At 32.7% G+C, this 13,285-nt stretch overlaps 1 long non-coding RNA gene across 1 annotated transcript; it reads left to right on the top strand.

Moving 5' to 3' along the window:
* The first annotated feature begins 644 nt into the window (after positions 1–644).
* On the top strand, positions 645–12,677 carry LOC145270491 (uncharacterized). Its single transcript, XR_013865395.1, has 2 exons — positions 645–746; positions 10,484–12,677. It is a non-coding gene; the product is annotated as an uncharacterized LOC145270491 (long non-coding RNA).
* The last annotated feature ends 608 nt before the right edge of the window (positions 12,678–13,285 follow it).

Genomic DNA, 13,285 nt, shown 5'->3' on the forward strand with positions numbered 1-13,285 from the left:
AATTCGGGGTAAATTATTTCCTTGGGCTGAAGTGAATTAAACCCATGGTAAGTAACCAGTCAAGATTATCGATTAACTTTAAGCTTTAATCTTTAAAACACGATGAAAAAAAATCGGAAATCGATTTAAAAATATGATAAGCTTTCTAAACTATGTTCACCTATCTGTTTCCGCCATTAAATTGCACGTGCAACGAATTAGAGAATTAACACGATAAAAAAATAAGAAATCTATTAAAAAAAATCATAAACTATTGCTCACCAATATCACCAATATCTTTATTTTTAATATGTTTGTTAAACTGCACACGCACCAGATTAACTTTAGGCTTAAATGTTTCAAACACAATAAAAATAAATCAGGAATCTAAAATAAATAAATAAATAAATAAATAAAAATACGAAAAGGCGGCTTTAAAAACTATCAGTTTCCGCCATTAAATTGCACGTGCAACGAATTAGAGAATTAATAAAAATGAAACTTGTAATTTTTTCTCTCTCATGTAAATATTAAAATGTTAAATAAAATAATACTAATTTTATCCGTGATATTCAGCAAATAGATCGGCTCTGTTTCGAAATGATTTATTTTTTATTTTTCCTCTTCAATTTTGTTTTCTGCGAACTTGCTCTTCCGTTCGTCATCTTGAATGTTAAGTTGAGCTTGTAAAGTCAATCACATTTGAAAAATCGTTTCCTTTATAAAAGCAGATAAAGTTAATCGAAAGCAGATTATAAAACAAAAACGTAAGTATTACTACATGGCGCACGTATGTGTATTTTTTTTATTTTCATGTTTTTTTTTCATCGGATTATTATCGAATGGTCACTAATCTATCAGATTTTGTTTTCAATACTGACTTAAACATAAAAAAGGCGGTCAATACGTAATTCTTTATGTTATCAGTGGTGACCAATTCTGTATGCGTTTTCTTTTCTTGATTTTTGTTCTTTAATGTCCCTGTATCTTTATTGAAACATGAAACCAGGAGGGGGGGGGGGGATGCCCGCCTTACTAGGTGGCCATAAAGTGGGTGCTCATTTTATATATAATTTATAATGAAAAGTGATCCCCCACTTTTGAAAAAGTAAATTTTTCATGATGAACACTATTTCTCTGTACTATTTTTAAAGTATATATTCGTTTTCAGCACCCCGAAAACTTTTAAACGTTGTCATTGTAAAGAAAAAAAAAATTATAAATTAAAAAAAAAAAAGTTAATGTCCAGCATCTTTCCAACTCCAAAAATACCTTTACAATGACGACTTGTGTAGGTTTTCGGTGGTGCTGAAAACGAATATATATTTAAAAAGTGGCGCAAATTATTAGTTTTCATGATATGACGAAATTAATTTTCAAAAAGTGAGGTAATTTAATGTAAAATGAGCACCCATTTCCTGGCCACATAATGATGGGGGGGGGGCTAGCCTGAAAGCCGTTTTAGCAAATTGTTATTTACTTTTCACCTTAACAATAACCTTTAACATGACGATTTCTATAGTTTTTCAGGTATGCTGAAAACAAATATCACATTTAAATTTGCCTCAAACAAGTATTTTTTCAGATATTAAGCAATGTAATTCTTTGTTATCAGTAGGAGCCAATTCAATTTGCACATACATACTTGGCCACCACCGATAACATAAGAAATTACATTGCTTAATATTTGGAAAACTACTTCTTTATGGCAAAAATATGTCAGCTTACACATGCAGAAATGGTAACCATTGTTAATATAAGGAATGACATGAATCACAATTTTTTCTTTATTTTTGTTTTTTAATGTCCTTGTATCTTTATTGAAACATGAAATCAGAAAGAAAAAATGTTAGCCCAAAAAATAAAAAAATGCCCTCTTTCACTAGGTAGCCATAAAGTGTGTGATCATTTTACATGAAATTTATAAAGAAAAGTGATCCCCCACCTTTTGAAAAGTAAATTTATTATATTATGAAAACTATTTCTCTGCACCACTTTTAAAGTATATATTCATTTTCAGCAACCCCAAAAACTAATAGAAGTTGTCATTGGAAATTTGGGGGGGGGGGTGTAAAGATTCTAAACATCGACTAAAATATTGACCATTGTTTTTTTGTGGTTAATGTCTAGAATCTTTACAATGACGACTTTTTATGGTTTTCAGGGTTACTGAAAACGATTATATACTTCAAAAGTTGCACAAAGAATTAGTTTTCATGATATGAGGAAATTACTTTTTCAAAAAGTGAGGGATCACTTTCCTCTATGAATTTAATGTAAAATGAGCACCCATTTTTTTGGCCAGATGGTGATTTTTTTTTTTTTGCCTGAAAGCCGTTTTAGTAAATTGTTTCTTACTTTCCACCTTAACAATCACCTTTCACATGACGACTTCTGTAGGTTTTTGGGTATGCTGAAAACGAATATCGCATATAGCACTGTAATTCTTTGATAAAATTGTATGACACTCAGTTGTTCTTTTCTGATTTCTTTAATTAAATGTTTGTATTCTCATTGAGTGGTTTCAATATGGGGGATTGATGTATTAGAAACTGTGTAAACACATAAGTATACCAAAGAGTTTTCCTGTTAATTTATTTGGAAATGCAGTTATCAAATTTTCTGGGTTTTTTTTAAGAATGCTGATAATTAAAGAAACTTATCATGTTGTATTTTAAAGTTCTCCCAAAAATACATTGAACAAACTTTACAAATAACTTTGACTAAATTAAAAAATAATCATTGAAACCACCAAAAAATGCATCGAAGCACAGAAAGTAGGAACCCATGACATCTGGAAAATCTACAACAGTGTAGTAAATAATGGTCAATTAACAATTCCCTCGCTATATAACAATCATGAGGTTGTTTGCTAACCAATCCCTCCCCGACTTTCCTTTGCAGACAGATGCCACACTAGATGATCTGAAGATCACCCTTCTCATGTGCATGCTATCATAAAAAATCTTGACATTCAAAAGCATGTGGACCTGATCTCATCTCGGTTGTGCTATTAAAAAAGTGCTCTGCCAAAGTAGCTTCAGTTCTCTCCAAACTTTACAACAAATGCCTTAATGAATCTTGCTTTCCTACCTTCTGAAAAACTGCTTATGTGGTACCAGTTTTCAAGAATTCTGGCAAAAGAACTGACCCAGTAAATTATCGCACCATTAGCCTTCTCCCACTTTTCGCCAAAATATTTGAGTCCATATTTAACCAAGTTCTAGTCCATCACCTTACAGATGCTAAACTTCTGACCGACCAACAATATGCATTTAGGAAAGCCTGTTCCACAGCAGACATCCTAACTAATCTCTCTATATACCATTCACTGGTCAAAGCCGGGGAGGTAGAGCGGTAGCTCTAGATATATCTAAGGCTTATGACAGGGTATGGCATGAAGGTTTTCTCAGGAAAATCAGATCATACAGTATGACTGGAAGAATACTTAACATAAATAAATCCTTCTTAGATAAGAGAAAAATCCAGGTTGTTCTCTACGGTCGTACATCTAAACAATATGATATAAATGCGAGAATGCCTTAAAGGTCAATCCTTGGACCTCTATTATTCCCAATATTCATAAATGACCTCCCTGACCAAAATTGTCTGTGAGATGGTATATGTGCTGATGACACCACGCTCTATAACAGACACAACAGGAAAACAAATGCACACATATCTAAAGAAATGGCAGAAACACTAGAAGATGACCTCCAATTTGTAGTGGAATGGGGACAAAAATGGATGGTAACATTCAATACTGCCAAGACTAAGCTTGTTTCCTTCAATAATTAGAAGAAATCTTCTTTACCGATGGCCAAAGACTCTTTATCTGAAAGTACATCTTTTAAACTCCTCGGACTAACGCTCACAGGAAACATGAATTGGAATAGATACATTGAGAGCATTGCCAGAACCGCTGTATCCTGTACTTCTATAACGTCACCATTCGCCCATGTATGGAGTATTGTTGTCATATTTTGGCTGGTACATCTGCTACTTGTCTCTCGCTCCTAGACAAGGTTCAAAAGAGAGTCGCCAACCTGATAAGTCCTGAACTGTCACCTAAGATTCAGCCTCTGTCCCATTGACGAAATGTGGGATCCCTCTGCTTGTTCTACAAATACTTTAACAGTGAATGTTCCGACAAACTGCAACTGTACCCCCTCGACGTAAATACCCCAGACAAACCTGAAAAGCAGCTAAGTCCCACCCCTTCACAGTAGAGATCCCTAGATATAAGAGAGCCTTCTACTCCAGTAGTTTCTTCCTGAGCACCACTAGACTTTGGAATTCCCTTCTGGGTTCCCGCTTCTCCAAGTGTACTGGCATGCAGAAGTTCAAGTGTAATGTGAACTGGCATCTTGCTGCTCAACTCCCCACATAGTGCCCCTGTAGCTTATGTCTCTGATAATAGTCCCCTACATCAAAGTGGCAATGTTCCTTGTTTGGGGTGAAAATGTAATAAAAAATAAAATAAAATAAACTATTTTGTATTTTGAGGGGTATTAACTTTGATAGATGAAAAGTCTTCAATTATTACTGATGGCGCATTGTGTATGAAAAATCATAACTTACTTGGCTAGCATGTGTGTGTGTGTGTGTGTGTGCTTCAAAGTTTTGTTGATGTAACAAAAAGATTGAAAAGAAAGGCTAAAATGATGACGATTTGTTTTATGGTTGGCATTCATTGTGCAACACAAACACAATATGAAATGAAACAGGTGAATAAAAACGTACTCAAAGCAGAATTTCAATTCTCACGAATAAAATATAGATGGCCTTTTATTTGGTAAGCTAGAACGGAAGTTGATTGCTAGCAGCAATTAGCACAGCTTGTAAACGAAATATTCAAAATCTCAAACCGTGAGGTGTCGGTTTTTCTGCTATAGAAATAATGGTTCCCACCTAGTCTTGAAATGCTGTTTTTGTATAAAAGTAATTGAATGCTTACAATTATCACAAATACAATCTGTGATTTATCCTGTTAATACAGTTTATGGCTCAGTAGTAGAGCACCTGGCACAGTCATTGGGATCTTGATTATAAATCTCACTGATCAGTTATAGAGATGAGAGAATTTAACAGGGCTCTTACACTTGAATCGTGTCATTAGATTTCAACGACGCACTTCATAGAGTTTAAAAATATCACTCCTTCATCGAACATGTCTGTAAGAAATGCCCTTTCATACATGTGTCTTTTTTGTCACCTGCTTTTCACTTTTTCGACCATGCAGCACATTTCCTATCTCACTTCATGCCCAATTGCTTGTATGTGTTGTCCTTTTTTCTTCCTTTTTCTCCTCCTTCCTGTGACGTCAGCATGTGCACACTTGCTATATTGCGTATGTGCCAAGACAGCTGCTGCTAATATTTTTACTACTCAGTTATCCTATGGCTGCTGCTGATTTTCTCACATGCACGTTATATTACAAGAACATGTGTTTGTGGATAGTTGAATTATATATGCAGCATTTAAATGAAATTTGAGTTTTATATCTCGTGTTTCTTTCATTATTTATTTCAGCTGGTATGACCCTTCTTGAAAGTTGTTTAATCCAGGGATTTTGAAAGTTGTTTAAGAAAAAACTGAGATAATTTTAGTTTTTCAATAAGTGTGATTCATTATTAATTTTTCTTTGGTGTTGAATTGTATGTTTCATTGTTAATTCTTCTTGTTATTTATTACTACTGCTGTTACTCTCTCTTTCCTATTGTTATGGACTTATATTTTTCTTCCGGTTATGATTGAAGGTAGCCTTGTGTACATGGAAATTAAGTAAGGAACCATTATGCGCCTCTTGTTATTTGTAAACTTATTTTTCTTTCGGTTATGAGTAAAAGAACCTGTGTATCTAACTTTTAGATTCATAGTCATGTGTTTGTTATGAAATTTGGATACGTTGCAAATGTTACCTTTGATAATTATCTGAAAGGATGTAAGCAAGTAAACTTTTCATCCTATTCCTCATCTTGAGGTCAAATAGGATAAACTCCTAGTAATTATCACAAGGAGGAGACGTGTTTGTTATTTCTATTATGATAGAGGACACCTTACTTTCATCAGTTTCTAAAAGACATCATTTCTCAGATTAGCATGAAAAAAGCTGATCATTTGGTGACATATGTGAAAGATTTCAACTGCAAAAGCATCAAAATGGTTTCTGGTTTATCCCTCAAAATATTTCACCTCAAATCATATGAGAAACTAACAAAAATTCCTTCTCTTCCCTCCCTCTTTGCACAGCCAACTTCATTCTTGCATAGGTAAAAGATTTTCTCTGTCCATAAAGGAATACAAAAGAAAGAATAGAAACTTAAAGATATGCAATCAAAAATGTAAATTGAACAATTCTCCTGACCATGCAGAAACACAATAATCTTGCAATGAAATTACTCACTGAATGTCGTGGAAGCTGCATGATTGGTTCTAGTGGTGAAGTTATGGTTTGAGTCTAAAGGTATATGAAACGTGTTAAGTTATGGTTTGAATCTACAAGTATATGAAACGTGCTAAATGAGGCAAATGTTGGTTCCTTTCATATTTCACCGCTCTGAACTATCACAAAAATTATGTGATTAAAAACAAGAAAATGCACTAAGACGGTTCTAATTAAAATACATGACTACTTTTACAAAACTTTAAAATTCACACACACTGTGAGTATTGTTGAGCAGCCCTAGAGTGATATGATAATTGCTTAAATGGGCTAATATTCTATCCTAAATCAATAGCACTCTGATAATATTCTTAGCCAACTCAATAGCACTCTGATGATCTTGTATGAGTAAGGCTTGATTGTCAGCAATTGCAGGTTTAGAGTGTCGATTCAGAAACACACTTTACTCCAGTTAATTTTAAAGGTGTCATGTCGAGCAACCTGATTTATATTAAGCTTTGTTGCACGTTATTTCCAGTTATCTCTGTGATGCTTCCAAACTGATGTCTACCACCTTGTTTATACTTTAAAACCTTAGTTAAGCAAGAATGATGGAATACAGAAGAGATTTATCCAATTTGATATTCCTTCAAAATGACTGAGCAGTGTGCTAGGGGCAACCAGCAAATTCTTAATTATCATTTTCATACATTGTTACCAAGTGAAACATATATTGCACAGTCGATTTTTCGTCAGCCAGAAAAAATCTCATACACTTTATGTTGTTATGAAAATATAAAATCTTTTTTCTGTTTCTTTACTGCCTTATATAGAGACGAAGAGTGTGGATCGGGAGGTGGGTGGATGGAGTCATGCATGTGTGATGTCTTTTGCCAGCTGACTATAAGCTTCTCTATTCTTTTGCCTTTTCCTCTAGGCTATATATGTGACCTGCTTTTTTGTAGGTGCGCTCACCTTCAAAAGTTTCTCATGTCAAATAGTTGACCTTTCACCAATGACGATATCAATTCTGACAACCTGATCATATAGTTCAGTGTGTTTGCTACCAGCTGTCATGCATGCTTTCATGTGTGTGCACCTTCAACATGCGATATCCTTCCCCTCTTCATTTAAAAAAACGTTTACATATTTTCCCACTCTCCATCCGTCTCAACACTCTCTAGTGCCCATCAATTTACACATAGTTTTTTTATAATTCAACAAAACAATAATTACAATGCAAAAACAAATACAACAATGAAACTTCTAACAATCTAAATCTATATAAAATCTATATAAAAGCCAAGGATGTCCAAGGATGAAGTACTATTGCCACATCTGGGCAGGATAAGCTGCTAGAAGCAGCTTATCCTGCCTGGATCGAGTTGAAAATAGACTTCGTAGCTTAGTAAGTGATGCCCTTTTCTCTTCTTTGCTATCTCTTTATGAACCTGTCTTTGTTTTATCGTTATTTCCATGGCAAGCGCTCGGCTGAGTTCCAATTTCTGATCCCCTCTCGCCAATCTTTCATGAAAAACAACCGACTAGCTGAAACCACTGTCAATAATTTTCCCAACTCTTTATCTGTGCTTACATCAAAACGTAGATTCCATGAAAAAAGCTTCATTCTTAGAACTGCACGCCTGTAGAACTCTCTTCCATTTGGCTGCTTCCCAGCTGACTACAACTTGGTTGTCTTTAAGTCCAACGTAAACAAGTTCTTGATAAATCGCCCCCTTAAATAATCCAGTTTACCAAATTCCCATTACTAACAATTACAATATTATCCAATCGACTACAGTACACACTATAACCCCTATCCTCGAGTGCCCTGTTGAATGCATTCATATTATTATTTTTCTTTTATTCATAATGATATGTGTATATTATTATTTTTCTTTTATTCAGTATATGTTAATATTATTATTTTTCTTTTATTCAGTATGATATGTGCATATTATTATTTTATTCAGTATATGTGCATATTATTATTTTTCTTTTATTCAGTATGATATGTGCATATTATTATTTTTCTTTTATTCAGTATGATATGTTCATATTATTATTTTTCTTTTATTCATAATGATATGTGCATATTATTATTTTTCTTTTATTCATAATGATATGTGCATATTATTATTTTTCTTTTATTCAGTATTATATGTGCATATTATTATTTTTCTTTTATTCAGTATGATATGTGCATATTATTATTTTTTTATTCAGTATGATATGTGCATATTATTATTTTTTTATTCAGTATGATATGTGCATATTATTATTTTTGTTTTGTGCACATATTTTTACTGTTTCTTTTTTCTGTACTTTTTCATTTACATAACCATAATAATATTGATACATTTTTGTTTAAAAATAATCTTTTTTCTGCAGTTTATATTTTTGACTTGTTTCTGTCTTGTTAACTCAAATCATTACAGTTTTATTATTAATATTTTTTCTTTCTACGAATAATTTTTTCTTTCGTTAAATGTCAACATCCAATGACTGTTCATTGACCTTTTTCATTTAAACATAATGCATCATCCTATGAAATCTTTCTACTTTGCCATAACTTTGGGGATGATAAAATGATGTGGTCACATGATGTATGTTAAGGTCTTCCAATGCCTTCATCACTTTGATAACATTTTCGAGTCCACTGTTACAACTGAAGTGGTGCCATGAATCTATGGTAATTTCCATCCAACAACAGATGCACTACCGTTGTTGCTTTCTTATTAGGCAGCAAAAGCTGCTGGCCAGTCACTATACATATTAATGAACCTCACTATGTACTGCTTACCCAGATGTGTAGGCTAGGGCCCAGGTAACCATTATTTTCATGGTACTGCACTAACATTCTTTTTTTAATATGCGACACTACGTATAACCTCATCAATAGTTTGTTGTCAGGTTGCAACAAGTAATACACTATCTACCGTTCTTCATCCGCATCTTTGAATCTAAAATTTACTTATATGGCTCTTGTTCCTTAATAAAATCTAAACCCGATCGATGATTTGTGACAGATATGCCCCAATCGCATAAGTGTACTCATCCGTGTACAGTTCATAGTCGGTCTTAGAATCTTGATAAGCCAATATGACAATATCTGTGAGCTTCGTTTTTAGGCTATTTTATATATTCATTATTAAACGTGAGTTTGTTAATGACTTATCCAATATTTAAAATATTCATTGTTAAAAATGAGTTTGTTAATGACTTATCCAATATTTAAAATATTCATTGTAAAAATGAGTTTGTTTATGAATTATCCAATATTTTAAATATTCATTGTTAAACATGAGTCTGTTTATGAATTATCAAATATTTTAAATATTAATTGCTAAACATGAGTCTGTTTATGAATTATCTAATATTTTAAATATTAATTGTTCAACATGAGTCTGTTTATGAATTATCCAACTGGGTCCCTGTAGCTAGGAGAGTTTTATGTGATGCCACATGAGGTTAACATCATTAAAAGACTCTCATAACACCCTAAATATTTCTGGATATCCTTTAAATATCAGTTTGTTCCTACAACACAGGGTAAAAGCAATATGTACTGCAAAAATAATATAAATATGGACAATTATACCAATGTACGCCATGTCATTCACTAATAGTAAAAAGGTTAGAAAAACCCTGAAAAGCCATAATATGGGTTAATTGAAAAAACAATTATGGTGGAATGTATATGGTGAAGGAAAACATGGGTGATGTTCAACTACTAAGCATACATAGTACAGTATTTAACATGAACCAAATATTATTAATAATCTATTCAGAATTCAATATAGATTTCGGAAAAAAACACAGCTGAATAAGATCGGAGCTAACATAGAAACCTTTTGAAAATAACACCCAAGATGAGAACAGTATTGTGAAGAATCCAAATAATATGAATAATCAATCCTCATCTCTAAATTGAAGAAACGTAAAGATTTTTTGTTACATATACGAAAAAAAATTGTTACCTAGTAATATCTAAAAAACTATAGTCATTTTATTTTGAATTTCGTTAATAATCAATCTTTTGGATATTTTCAATTAAAATAAATAAAATACTATTTTAATACATGTGATGTATTTTTTTCAAATTTATTTTAATTCCAGAATCTGCAATAATTAAAGAAATCCATTAATAGATAAGAAGGATATTTCTCCATTTTTTGTGGAATCAGATGCAAGCAAATATGGGAGACAACTCGCATTCTTGTGAAGTATGTGGTTTATCTTTTACACGAAGGTCACATTTGTTGAGTCATATGAACACACATACAGGAGAAAAACCACATTGTTGTGAAGTATGTGGTTCTTCTTTTGCAAAAAGGTCAAATTTGTTGCGTCATATGAAAACACATACAGGAGAGAAATCACATTTTTGTGAAATATGTGGTTCTTCTTTTGCATCAAAGTCAAATTTGTTGGCTCATATGATAACACACACAGGAGAGAAATCACATTCTTGTGAAATATGTGGTTCTTCTTTTACAAGGAAGTCAACTTTGTTAAGTCATGTGAATACACATACAGGAGAGAAACCACATTCTTGTGAAGTATGTGGTTTTTCTTTTACACGAAAGTCACATTTGTTGAGTCATATGAACACACATACAGGAGGCAAACCACATTCTTGTGAAGTATGTGGTTCTTCTTTTGCAAGGAAGTCAAATTTGTTTCGTCATGTGAAAACACATATGGGAGAAAAATCATATTCTTGTGAAGCATGTGGTTCTTATTTTGCATGCAAGCAAACTTTGTTGAGGCATAGGAGAATACATACGGGGGAGAAACCACACTCTTGTGAAATATGTGGTTCTTCTTTTGCACGGAAGTCTACTTTGTGGAGTCATATGAAAACACATACAGGAGAGAAACCACATGCATGTGAAATATGTGGTTTTTCTTTTGCAGAGAAATCAGCTTTGTGGAGTCATATGAAAACACATACAGGAGAGAAACCACATTCTTGTGAAGTATGTGGTTCTTCTTTTGCACGAAAGTCAAGTTTGTTGACTCATATGAACAGACATACAGGAGCCAAACCACATTCTTGTAAAGAATGTGGTTCTTCTTTTGCACAGAAGTTAAATTTGTTTCGTCATGTAAAAACACATACACCAGACACCACATTCATATGAAATATGTAGTTTTTCTTTTGCATGGAAGTCATATTTTTTAGTCATATGCTTACACATACAAAAAAAACAATATCTAATTTCTTCAAAAATCCATATCACAAAAAGCTATATAAGCATCAAGAAGCAAAAGCCAGCAGAACACCCTTTATCATAAAACCGGCCATCCAATTTTTACAAGACGGTCTTACAAATATTAAGAAATTAGAAAACAAGTCTGCTACAGAAATTACCTCAAAAAGTTTTTTAAAAATATTCAAGAACTTCCATTACAGAAAATTGGGAACCTGGGCAAAACAAAAGCATGGCAGGTATTTTATTTATTTACTCAACTTTAACTATATAAATAAGGAAGACTTTAAAAGATGATGAACAATTTAAATAAGGAATATATATATATATAAGGAAGACTATGGATTGGCTTAAAAGTTGAGGGTTTCACTGTGATGAGAACAGAATTATAATGATGATGAACAATATAAATAAGGAATATCTATATATATATATGTATATATAAGGAATACTATATATAAACAAGGAAGACTATGTGTTTGCTTAAAAGATGATTTAACTGTGATGAGGACAGAATTTAAATAACAACTCATGATCAAATTTTGTATGACCAATAATGAAGATGAGTTATCTCAGCACTTTGTATCATATTACAAAGAAGTAGGTTATGTGAGCCATTTGACATCACGATGTCAGGTTCTACTATTCGGCTACTATACAATGGAATACAATGGAATGTGTAAATATATCCACATGACGATTTATAACATGTTGAATATTTAATGCTGCAGCAAGTCCAGGGATCAATAGTTAGACATGTCACACCATCGACTTTGACTACGATTCCTACTGTTATGTCAAGAAAACGGATCTATTAAACCTGAGATTATTATATGGAACAAGAAGAACAAATAAGAAACCTCGGACGTTAATGTCTTTAATAATATTGGGTTACACAGTAAGTGGGAAAAATGACATATCAAGGTCTTATGTATGACATAGAAATGAAATTTAAATCTTTGGAAACTCTTTATTTCAGTAATTATAGGAGCAATGCGCCATCACTAACTTAAACAAAATAATTTAATAAAAAAAAGAAACAACCAAATTCTGTTAAGTCTTTATACATTTTAATAAAACGTTTATTTAATATCGAGTATTTGTGTCAAAATATCTACTTACCGTTTTAGCATTTTCATTGTTGTTTTTATAAAAAAATGATAATTGTGCAATTTTTTTAATACGAAGGACGTTCATTAAGTAATGACCTTGACCCACTTCCGTTTGTCTGATCTAGTAGAAATGTATCATGTGCAATGATTTATATCTATGGGACGTGTGGCAAATTACAACTCTGAACTAATTCTGAATTCCAAGATCTGGTTTCTCGCCATGTTAATGAGACAACTGTCTGCTATTGTGAAGCGATTTTTTTGGAAGATTCATGCTTGTCTATTCGCCAAATCGCCTAAAATGTCATGATAAGATCAAGTTCTGTGGAAATTATCTGATAGATTCCTATGTTGCTGACAACTTTCCAGAAGCAAAAACGCAAAAACTTGAAGAAATCTGATTTTGTTACGGAAAATTTGTTCATTTGACATAATGTAATATGTTTGTACCAAAGCAGTATTAACTTTAGGTGAGTAAACATGGCTTCCACCAAAAAAGGAAGTTTAGGTTTTTGGAACTCTTGCATGGAGATGTCCATGTAATTCTACATATAGTTCCTGCTCTTCACAAATACTCACTAATCTGGTACTAA

This window comes from Euprymna scolopes, chromosome 46 (genome assembly GCF_053919585.1).
Source record: "Euprymna scolopes isolate OS-2025 chromosome 46, ASM5391958v1, whole genome shotgun sequence".
In the NCBI taxonomy this organism is placed as follows: Eukaryota; Metazoa; Mollusca; class Cephalopoda; order Sepiida; family Sepiolidae; genus Euprymna; species Euprymna scolopes.